Below are 12,205 nucleotides of genomic sequence, written 5' to 3'. Positions count from 1 at the left end.
GGTACCCCAAAATGAATTCACTGCACGTTTTGGAGCTGCAAAGCATAGATTGCAGATGCCTGCTTGTGAAGATCCATCCATCCACACTTCTGCTGCAATCTGCATCAGGGGCTCTAGGAACATTCCCACATACCAGGAGAGAATTTCCCACCACAGCTCACATCAGATTGTCTTGGAAATGAGCTGAGCTATTTCCCCCAAACACTGAGAAGTAGCTCGACTGTTTTCTGAACCAACATGAATTTGCTCATTCTTTCCAAGTAGTGTTAGAAAGCAGTTGGTATGACCAGTATCCATCAGTGATTGGGACACAGAGTCAGAGGCTACAGGGGCATCAAATGGGGAACTGGGTCTGGGTCAGAGCTGACTGCTGCAGATAGAGACCATTGCACCTGAGAAAGTTGGACAAGAACTCTCAGGGGAACCTCCCAGGTTATCAGGGCTTCTGGGGCCAGAGCCTGGACCCTCACAGACAACTTCCCCTGAGCCCGCAGAAACAGATGCTTCCCAATGCACATCACCAGTGTGGCAGCACCAGGAGCACACCAGGGAGAAGGCTGTGGAAAGGAGGAGAAGGAGGCTGGCCTTTTAGGGCTCTGAAGTTCTCTCAAGCAAGTGGAGACTGAAGGAAGTTGTCTGCCTCAGTCTGCTCCCAACCTTTGGCTGGAAGCTGGAGCTGTCCCTGGTCCTTCAGCCTTGCTACTTTCCCTGGGTTTCCAGCATTGGACCAGAAATTGACAGCAACCTTTTTCAAAAGCTGGACCCTGGAAAAACTGTTGCAGTGGAAAATTCATCCCTGCAGAGGACTTTGGGGGCATGAGGGTCCGTTTGTGCGTGCTTGTGTGTGTGTGTGTGCGCACACACACTTGGGTTTCATAGTGCTGTGTCAAACCCTACATTCAGATTTCTACATACGGTAATCTTTGTCCCTTGTGAAATGGACTGGGTATTTTTTTTTCTTCCTGCCTCTGGATGCTTGAGGATATATTTTTTTATTTTAATTTTTGCAGTGTTTGCACTGTGCTAATCAAAATAGACTCCTGGAGCAACGACAAATGCATTGCTGCATGCCTCTTTGTGGGCCAGAGACTGCTTGGTCAGCTCCGTCTCATTAAAACTTATGCCATACATAAACACAATTATGAGTCTTTGAGGTGCTGCAAGACACTGCTGGGGTTTTAAAGTTTTTGCTATTAACAGACTCACAGGCCCTCTGGAATTTGGCCAATGATCTCAGGTGTGATGGGAGTTGTAATCCAGCAATTTTTACAGGGCCTTAGGTTCTCCAACTCTGGTCTAAACAATGCCCATTTTATTCAGGAACTGCAAATGCACTCTTGTGTCATTTTGCCCCTGTGAATGGCTGTCTAGCATACAGGGAGGTGAACATTCTTATTGCCTCACTGATGGCAACAGGTAAAAAAACAACCTTTGGTTTGGTTAGCCTTAGCTGGAGTCCAACACGACAGCAGCAACTTTGCCTTGACCCACCTGGGATGTCCTCATAACCCACCTGGGGCTCTCAAGCACCTATAGTACAATAAAGAGCAACAGTAACAACCAAATAAATACAGGTCTCTTGCAACATGTTCCATAAACTGATACATGCATATACAGGGAAGACAGAAACAAGGAACGAAAAGAAAGATGGAATCACATTACTAGTTTGTTGAATCTCTACAGAAATCAGTATGTAAGGCTAGTGGTTTGGGGACCTACAGACAAGGAACTGATAAATAGAAACCATACATTTGTAAATGCTTCAGGTTTAGCCAGAGCCTGAGCTAATTTTGAAATTGTGGGTTGGATTTTCCAAGGAGGCTGATCTTCAAATGCAATCATACCAGTTGCAGAAAATTCTGAGGACGTTTACCATCCTCCCACCACTGCCATTCTGACAGCTGCTAATAAAAGAATAACGAGGTCTTTATGGAGCAATTTGGGACCAGTGAAAAGTGAGAGTAAGGCTAAAGAAGGAGATTTGAGAACAGTCTGATTAGTGATTTGGGAGAGGCAATTAAATATTAGATCCCAAAACCGAGTTATTTACCCCCACACAAAAGCCCTGGATAGAGCAACCTCTCCAATAACAGTGTATTAGTGGTGAATTCTGCATTATTAGTTGTTATGTGACGCTTCCTCAATGCGACCATGTTACTGCTTTCCAGAGGAGTCACATAGCACAACAAAAGCAGGACAAAAATAACTTGGAACATTTGTGTTGTAGGAAGTTATGGGATTTCAGCAGAAGGCTATGGGCTTTGTACTGATTGGAAACAAAGCAATGCAACCACCCCAAACTTTTTGCATGCATAAACAATATTAAAAGCAGGATGGTGTTGGCATGCATCCAAGGAAACGGGGGCACTTGGCGTATGGTGTATGGATGCCCTGATAGCATCATGAGCACAAATCATTACTCAAGCACAATAAACAGAATGTCTGGAGCCACCCGAAGTCTATTGCATCTCATTTCCACGAGGATTTTTTTGAAAGGAAAATGTAGTAGTTGTCGTTTTTAACTGAAATGCTTACAAGGTGGTCTGAGCACTGATTCCTTCTTGTTACTGGTATTAGCTGACCACAGTGGCTGGCACACATGGTTCCTGCTGCATTGAGTTGGAAGCCCATCTCCAATTTCCCCCGGGACCAAAGGGACATGATGATGTCCTCCCACTCTCTGCAGGGTTGTATGGAAGGGAATATGGACCCCTGGGAACAGTAGCCATCCCAGGCAGCTACTTTGGAAGGAAGGAAGGAAGGAAGGAAGGAAGGAAGGAAGGAAGGAAGGAAGGAAGGAAGGAAGGAAGGGCAAGCCCTTGGGCGACTTTGTTTTGGACTCTCCCTGCAGTGTGGATTCCATGCAGACCCACATCCAACCTGTGCATTAGCCCAGAAGGCATAAATCGGCAAAGTCTGCTTTCAAAGCTGAACTCCAAATTGCTCCACTTTCCCTGCAAATGACTGTCTATTCCTTTTGTCAGGCAGACGGCATGTTAATGACTCGGAAAAGGGGGTAGGCAATTTCCTTAATAGCAACTAATGGCTGGAAAATGGCTGGAGGTCTCTCTCGAGTGTCCTAAGTTCGGAAGCAGATAGGTAGCCGTGTTGGTCTGCCATAGTCAAGACAAAATAAAAAAATTCCTTCCAGTAGCACCTTAAAGACCAACAAATTAGTTCTAGGTATGAGCTTTCGTGTGCATGCACACTTCTTCAGATACTTCTTCAGATTCAGTGTGCATGCACACTTCTTCAGATTCAGGTATCGGAAGAAGTGTGCATGCACATGAAAGCTCATACCTAGAACTAATTTGTTGGTCTTTAAGGTGCTACTGGAAGGAATTTTTTTATTTTGTCTTGACTAAGTTCGGAAGGTGATGCACCCCTGTGGCCGGAGAATGACATGCCCGTCTCTTCAAAATCCAGGGGTCTGGCACAAAAGAAGGCAGATTAACTGGAGGGGTGAGTGTGTGTGCGCTGTGTGGTGGGTTAAATGAGAGTGAAACAGGAAGGCAGAGCAAGCTGTTCCTGCTGTGGTTTCTCTCCCTCGTTCAGTGTTGTGTCCCGTGGTGACCAGGGTAATGGCCTTGGAAGACGCCCAGTCACCTGGAATATGTGGATAGCAATGAGGAACGTATTTCTGAGCATGAACAGAATCCATAGCATTGTGCTTAAACCAACCAAAACCAACCCTTGTTTATCTGGAATTAGAGGAAGGGCCATAGCTCAGGGATGGAGCACCTGCTTTCCGTGTAGAAGGTCTCAGGTTCAGTCCTTCGTATCTCCAGGCAGGGTTGGGAATGTCTTCAGTCTGGAGCCCTGGGGAGCAGCTGACAGTCAGTGTAGACAATACAGGGCTATAGAGGCCAATGCTTGTGGGGGATAGTCAAAGGGCAGTCAAACCAACAATTCATTGCCTGCTAGATAAGCACATGATAGGAGCTGAAGCTTACAGAGTTTTCCTGTAAGTTGGCTAGAGAGACCTCTGCGAGACACTCCCACTGTGCTCTGACTAGGGGAGGGTCTAGTCATATAAAGTCTCCTTACCTGCCCAAGTACATCCTGTTTTGCCTCTCTTCACTGTTACCTCTTCATCTCATCACCAAGCCAGAAAGGTGAGAACAACTGCTAAGCTCAGACTCCATTTCAAGTTAGACTAAAGTATGTCTGTGTAACCGAATTACCATTTTAAACCTGCCTGAACAAAGATGCTGCATCTGTCCTTCTGCAACAGAAACTCTGGGTGAGTCAATGTTATTTTCACCTTTTACAATGACTGTTTGTGTGATTGTTGTTTTAAAGGGAAATCCAGTCTGCCTTAAAGCACCTTGGATTACTTAAACTAAAAGGCTAAAACTAGCCTATCTAAGCTTCCCTTTTAAGCTGCAAAGGGATGGCACTCTGCTGAACTCACAAACATGAAGAAGGAAGGATAAAATCCAATGCATATATCTTCTCCTGGCACATCCCTACAGCTCTGACTCAGTATAAGGAAACTCACTATGTCCCCAGTACATGGAACATTGCATACCAAAGCAAAAGTCTCTGCCCCATGGAGCTTACAATTTAAACTAAGGCAGCAGGGGTTTAGCTTACCACCTGAAGTGTTAGAATGGACAGAGCCAGAAAGAAAAGCAACATCAAGTGCCAGCAACATCAGCTGCGATCCGTTTGCACAGGGCTTCACAAATATTTTGATCTCAAAAAAGGGCTGGCCATGCAATAATAAATTATTCTCTTTTTGGCTGTTTGCGAAGGTGCTTCATGCTTTGGATCCCTCTCCTTTGCCATTTCCATCTCTGCTCTGCTCTGCTCAAAGGCCTTTTTTTGTTTTGTGTTGATCAGCTGGATTCCCAAGTAGTACAAAAGGAAATTCATTGATGGGGCTCTGAGCTATGCTCATGCACACCTGCAGCAAGCTAAACGAGAAGCGAAGCAACCTTACAGGCAGCAGAGCAAGACGGGTGATCCTCTTGCTCACTTTCATATGCCTGAGCCTAGACAAACAATAGCTTAACAGCACAGTCACGTGGAATGATGTGCTCAGCCTTTCCACCAAAGGCCCTCTCTTGCCTCCCTTCCCCATCCCGCCTGACACTCTTCTTGTTGCTTCTGGTCTTAAGCAGAGCATGTATTTTTAATGTCTCCTTCTCTAATGAGGTCCAGAGCAGAGAGGAGGCAAAGGCTGGAACTGCTGACACCATTCAAAGCCTATGAAATAAATCAGCAAAGTGGAAACAGAAGTCAGGTGAGAATGCTATGCCAGTCAGCTCAGCTACAGGCTTCACTTGAGCCTAGGGATGGAAGAATCTGTCAATTTCACTCCTCTCATTTTCTCATTATTTCTAGCCTTAAATTCGGTTCTTCAAATTTCTGCATCAATTTGTGATTTTAAGAAAATCATTAAAATCTATCTGCTTTGGTGTGCGTATCTGCTAAGTAACACATCTTTTATGCTGGTGGTTCCAGTGTACGAATTTTTGCAAGCAATTTCCCCTAACAATGCATTTTCTGTGTTGCTTTTACAAGCGCATTCATTTTTACAAATGCTTTCCCCTATTATGTGCATTTAAAAAAAACATGGTTTGATTGGAGAACTGCATCGCAAAATTTGGATATGTGTGAAGTTTCAAGGCAGCTGTAGTTCAGTTTGCATTTCGTTTTGGAAAGCATGAATTTGACAGATTTGCCCTTATTATTATCCAGCTATTCATTCACTGTATTTGTTAGCTGCAGCAGCATAGGATCCGTTGCACCAGTTTGGGCCTGATCATTGGGCCCATAACGACTCTGGTGCAGTTAACATGGTGTGACATCTCCAGGGTTAATTCCAACGATTCATTGGGTTTGATCAGGAAACAATCCCATTGATGCTGCTCTGCAGAGAATGGAGGAGACATTAAATGGAGGGGAATCTGTGACCGGTTCCAAGTAAAGCGCTTTGCTTTGCTCCTGGGTTCTCCAGGAAGCCAGATGAAATGCAAACAAGCAAGCTACCGGCAAAAGGTAATTGCACCCTTTCTCCAAAGCAAAGAAATCATTGTAATGGCTGCAAAGCCCCCTTGCATGAAAGTAAAGCATTAAAGCCCATTAGGGACCAGAGTTCTCTTTAGCCTTGCCTTGTTTGCTCCTGATTGGAACTAGTGGGTTATATTGCAGGGCTTTCAAGAGCTGCATAAAATTAAGGAAAAGGGATGTCTCGAGCCCCAAAGCGCTGTTGGGATCAACAGCGCCAATACAGGAGGTAGAAAATATTGAGTGATGGTGAATGGTGCATAGCTGTCAAGTGTCCCTTATTTGAAGGGACAGTCCCTTATTCCAGCGCCATGTCCCGCTGTTGTCCCTTATTGATGGATGTCCCTTAAATGTCCCTTAAATGATGTCCCTTAAATTTCAAAGGAGGCAGCTCCTCTCCCTCCCTCCCTGCCAGCCAGGGAGGAGGGAGGCTCCAACTGTGTTTCTTGGCTGTGTTGCTCACCCAATAAGAAGTCTAAGAATGACTGGGGGTGGAGCTTGTATGCCTTGTGTGTGGCTAGTTAATGCAAGCTGAGGGGGGTTTTGAATGCTGGATGCCATTTTGTTGCACGTGCTGCTGCAAACTTTGCAGTGCAAAGGCAAGCCGGGGAGCCATCTTAAGTTGAGGCTGCATAGGCCTTGTGGTGCATGTGATTCAGATTTTATTCAGTTGAACCTCTGGTTACAAAGCATGTGATTCAGATTTTATTCAGTTGAACCTCTGGTTACAAAGTTGGTTGGACAGTGTTCTCGAAGCTACCAGCATGATTTTGACCAGACTGCAGGACGACAGGAAGACTGGAGTGCCTGGAACAGGTGAGGCTGCAGGTCCCTTATTTTGACTGCTAGTCCCTTATTTTCAAGGCTGCTGGTCCCTTATTTTCAGATCTGTAAATTGACAGCTATGGAATGGTGGGAACCTGGGTAGAAGACGTGGGGTAGCTCCTTTCTGCTGCAACTTCAGCCACTTTGGAAGAGGGAGCAGGTTTGTTGGCTCCCCCCTGCTTCGCCGGCTTGGAGCAGCTATGGGCGTAATGTAAAGCTGGAAGCAGCAGAGACTGAATAGGAGCCTGAACAGGAACGTTCTGCGAATCAGGCACTGCTTTCACAAATGGGAGCACTCCTTACCCAAACCAAAGAAGCCCATGTTTGTAACACCAATGTTCCTGCAAGGTGAGCGAGTCTCGTTAGTGAGCATGCCATACCTCCCCTTTCACATTTTGGTGGGAGGGGCAGAACCACTAATTGGGACATCTTCATTGCCAGCGTGGTGTAGTGGTTAAGAGCGGTAGACTCATAATCTGGGGGACTGGGTTCGCGTCTCCGCTCCTCCACATGCAGCTGCTGGGTGACCTTGGGCTAGTCACACTTCTTTGAAGTCTCTCAGCCCCACTTACCTCACAGAGTGTTTGTTGTGGGGGAGGAAGGGAAAGGAGAATGTAAGCCGCTTTGAGACTCCTTTGGGTAGTGATAAAGCGGGATATCAAATCCAAACTCTTCTCTTCTTCCACCCAGGCCTGAACATCTTACCTTGCTCTTGAACTTCTGAACCATTATTTCTGAGCCTTGTGTCTGCTGCCTGTACTGTGGTTTTCCTGAATAATGATCTCTTACTTACCTGAAGGAAAGAGCTTCTGAGATGGGAGCTGCGGCAACGGCAAGCTGTGCTCAGAGCTGTTCTTGCAAATGTAAGCATAGTAGCCATGTCTTACAGACACCTTCTCCAGATGATGTGATTGTAGCTGTACATATCAAGGCTGTGAACTGCCCCACCCCACCTGATCCAGGCAGTTCAGGGGGTTCTTGGAACTCAGCAATACCCCCCTACTGGAGTAATGGGGGCAGGGCTTACACTGACCTTACATTGACCCTGGTCCACCCAGTGGCAGGCGAGGTCAGAGGCAAAAATGGGTGTAGCAATGAAGGTAAATCTTTCCTTTGTACAGCTGATCTCCTTCTATTCTCATCCACATATCCCTTTCTGTCCCCCACCCAGGCAAGCAAGTGACAATGATCAGAGTGCAAGGACACACTCCAGCTTCCAGACCAACCCCAAGATTGCAGTAATTCAGCCATGAGGTTGCCCTGCATGGACAACTGAATGGATGCATTGAAGTCTCGATAGTGAGTTCATTTTATGTTTGCTAAATGGTTTGTTTTTGTCCTATTTGAATTGACTGGTGTTTGGTCAACCAACTCCCCCCACCCTTTGCCTTGGATTTTGCTATGTGACTGTTCATTGTAAGCTGCTTTAAGCACTGCTAAGGGTGATGTATAAAGTAAATCAATGCATCAATCATCACTCATGGTTCCACAGTCAGGTGGGTACATCTCAGTAGTTGGGGCCAGCGTGCGTCTCTCTAGGGTGGTGGAGCAACATCACAAGAGAGGAGAGCTTGTCTTCTCCTTCCCTCATTTCACATCACTCCACATCTTTGCCTTCCATGATAACATAAAGGTTTGCTACCAGAAAGGTGGGTGACTAGGGGAGTCAATATATGTCAGCTGCGGTTCCACACACACCACCATCAATGAAGAGGAAAGGGGAGGAAGGCAGCAGCTGGCATCCTTGTCAAGCCAAGAGGTATGTTTGTCACGCATGCCTTTCAACGATGGCCCCGCCATTCAGCCCGCTCACCAAATGATCCATGCCTGTTAATTATTTGCCTGATGGAAGACAAGTCTGTTATGGAGAGTGTTTAATTAATTAGTGTTTGTTTCCTGGATAATTGCTTACCCGGCAGAAACTTGGCATAATTGGCTGCTCTGGGTCATTTTGCACTCAACAGCAGCTATTACTCAAGGAGGCAGAGAGGATACGGGTTGCGCATACTGGATTGGGCTGAACTGTTGAGGGACCAGGTTTTAACTCCAGAAAGCAAATTGATTCTTTCTGCCAGTGTGACCTCCTGGATATTGTGGTATTGTTTTGTTTTGTTTTCAGATGCTTTTCAAATAGAGATAGCTGGACCTGTCACGACTGATTTCTCTCAGGGTCTTGTTCTTTCCCACTAGTAAGTTCAGTTTCCCCCATTGAAACATCAACTGTGGTTTTAAAAAATCCATGTGAAATTTCGTACACATTTGAAGGCATTTTTGCCTAACACACACAGTGTTGCAAGGGTTAATCAATCTAAATAATAAAAGAAGCAATTATTTAATAATACATTTGAACATGATTTTTTCTAATACAAGCTTTTTAGGAAATGTTTCCTTTAATGTGTATGCTTTTTGTTTGTCCCCACCACCACCTGCATTCCCTAACAGTACAATAAGAACAAGAAAAAGACAGTCCTGGCAAGTAGGTATCCATCCATCAAGGCCACTTTCCAAGGCCACTTGTTAATTATTTCAAAGTCAGAAAGACCAAGACAAGAAAAAAAAATTCCCCACTTGAAAATATGAAACTGTTGTGGATTTTGGCATTTTAGTTAGCTTAATGAATGTATTGCCCTAATGCAGATTATGGAGGAATGTGAATCCATTTCACTCCCCCCCAAACCCCCCCCCCGGATCTCCAATTAATCCACTCTGGTGCATAGGAGCCAACTCTGAGGGGCCAAGGTCCCTTTGCCCCTCCCAATAAAATATTTGAGGGGGTTGCCTCCCCAAAAACTGATGGGCATTGCCATTCAAATGGTGTGTGCCATGCCTTATGATTGATTAAGCAAGTTGACATCACTGCTGCTGTGCCTGCAAATTTTATCTGCTTCTGCCAAAAGCTTAAAAATAGTTACAACCATTCTTTTTAAGGTTCCATTTTATGCAGATCACTAATTACAGATCAAAGCACAGGGTGACTCAAAAACAGATTCATTTTTTTAAAAATAAGCAAAGATACAGGCACAAGGTAAATTCTGGGGTCAATGCACACCTTATTAGGTACTCATTAATACTTGAGTCCAAGAGTTTAATGTTCTCTTCTATAGGAGCAACTCAGAGGCAAAGATTCTGCCTTATTCACAAGAGAGAGTAAAGCAGGCTACTCTCATAGGCAAGACAGGAGAGGTGTTATGAGAGTGTTTGGTGTGGGGGAGGAAGGGAAAGGCAATTGTTAGCCACTTTGAGACTCCTTAAGGGGAGTGAAAGGTGGGATCTCAAGTCCAAAATCATCATCATCTTCTTCTTCTTCTTCTTCTTCTTCTTCTTCTTCTTCTTCCATGATTCATGCATTGCAGGGGGTTGGACTAGATGGCCCCTTCAGTCCCTTCCAATTCTCTGATTCTTTGAGAAATGAGAGGAAAAAACAAAACTGGCATATTCATCCTTTGATAACATTCAGGTAACTGGTGAATGTGAGTAAATAGAATTTGAATCATAGTGGCTTCTGGACCAGGAAAGAAAAGATTCATGTTCTTTTAAAAGGATAATGGATGTGCTTCATAAATGAATCTAGACTTTTTTGGATCAGTGATAAGACCTCTGAGAGCAGCAGAAACCATCAACTGTGACTCTTTGGAAATGAATTCTGCTCTCTGACCAGGAGAAACCTGAACCGCTGACACCTGCAGAATGGGGAAAAAAATGAGAAGTGTGTCCCAAACTCTAGATGGAAACATGACACACAGCAGAGAGAACAATTATTGATCCTTGAGAAAGGAAGTTAGCACAGCCTTATTAAGAACATAAGGAGAGTCCTGCTGGATTTGACCAAAGTCCAGTGTCCTATTCTCACATCAGTCAATGGGATGCCCATGGGAAGCCCACAGTGGAAAAGAAAGCTCACACTCTGTGCCCTCAGAGTTTTGGCTTTTGCCAGCTACTCCAAGGGAGAGAGCCATGACATTTATTTCTGAGTCAAGTGTGGGTGGAGATGGGAACATTTATCAAAGGACTTTACAACCAGCTTTTCTACTTTTCTGAGGTTCCAAAACCAAGGAACAATGTTTGAACATTTGTATCCCATTGTACATTAGAAATCCCAAGGCAATGTAAAATAATGTCCCTAAGAATCAGTATAATAAAACCAGAAAATGCACTATGTCCACAGTGGATAATGTCAATATTCAAAGCAAGGGAATAATGGCAGCAAATACCTGAGGAAAGAAATAAGTCTTCAATGGGTGCCTAAAACTATTCAGCACTTGCCTGATGTCTAGGAGGCATACAAATGAGTACTACTGGGGTTGGAAAAGCAAACCAAGGTCCTGGGCTCCATGCAGCCCTATGGGGCTGAGAGGATCAGCCCTTATAAGAGAAGAAGGGGCTACCTCTTCCCTTAAATGTATTAGGCAGCTTATTTGCAATTTAAAAGAAGGGGTTTACATTGCCCAAAGCAGCACATGCCCCTCTGTGTTTGCCCTGTTTATTATTAATTTATATATGGAGGGAGACAGACTACAGCAGTGACCAGAGGAGGAATGACCATCAGGAGGAGCACCGAGAGAAGAAACGCCATCGTACACCTGCATCAGTACCACCAGATGCCTTCATCTGCCCCAGCTGCCTTAAAACATGTCTCTCCTGTATCATTCTCCACAGCCATTCCAACAGTTTGACTTCACCTGCAGTGGCACACTCTTCCATTTTCTCTTGAGACAGACTTGATGCCAGCAACAATTTAATCCCTTTCGGACTTCCGGGTTGGCGCCTCCAGGCAATGGCAGAGTTCCTCCGATCGGGAGGAATTTGCTCCGTGGAAATTAGGGTCTGACCGCCATGGCGAAGGCGGAGACCCATTGAAATCACAGGCAGGAGAAGCTTGTGAACTTGGGATTCGGCTGGCACCTTTTGCGCCTCCCCTACTTGCGGGGAAACCCTGATTTGGGGATCCGGAGCGAAGTGGGGTGAGTGGCGCGGTGCTTTGAATCAACTGCTTCTTTCAGGGAGTGAAGCCGCATCGCTGTTGCCGGAGGGCGCTGACTTTTTCCTGTGGACAATTTGACTTTAAACAACTACCCGTGAGTAGAATGGAAAATTGGATCTTTAAATTCATTAATTTGGCATCGAAGCGGGAAGGTTTTAAACAGGAAGTCCACCTTCCCCTTTTGTAAATAGATTGTAGCAAAGACGTTGCAAGTTAAAGCCTTGGAAAGTGTCTTGTAAAGGATTAAATCTCCATCGGTTAAAACTGTTAAAAACCCCCCTTGGAAGCAGGAGAAGAGGGGGGAAATTTTGGACTTAGTGAGCCTGCAGGAGAGAGTGAAAAATTAAATTACCACTGCTCTGAACCTGGAAAAGGGCTGCCAGC

The 12,205-nt window shown here is 45.1% G+C and overlaps 1 long non-coding RNA gene across 1 annotated transcript; it reads left to right on the top strand.

Annotated features, from left to right (window-relative positions):
• Positions 1-4,065: 4,065 nt before the first annotated feature.
• On the top strand, positions 4,066-7,698 carry LOC307222671. The gene is made up of 3 exons (XR_013841834.1): positions 4,066-4,243; positions 5,167-5,248; positions 7,640-7,698. It is a non-coding gene; the product is annotated as an uncharacterized lncRNA (long non-coding RNA).
• Positions 7,699-12,205: the final 4,507 nt, after the last annotated feature.

Source organism: Podarcis cretensis (assembly GCF_951804945.1).
Source record: "Podarcis cretensis genome assembly, chromosome: 8".
Classification (NCBI taxonomy): domain Eukaryota; kingdom Metazoa; phylum Chordata; class Lepidosauria; order Squamata; family Lacertidae; genus Podarcis; species Podarcis cretensis.
Note: the sequence above shows the minus strand (reverse complement) of the source record. Positions and strands in the feature narration are given on the sequence as shown.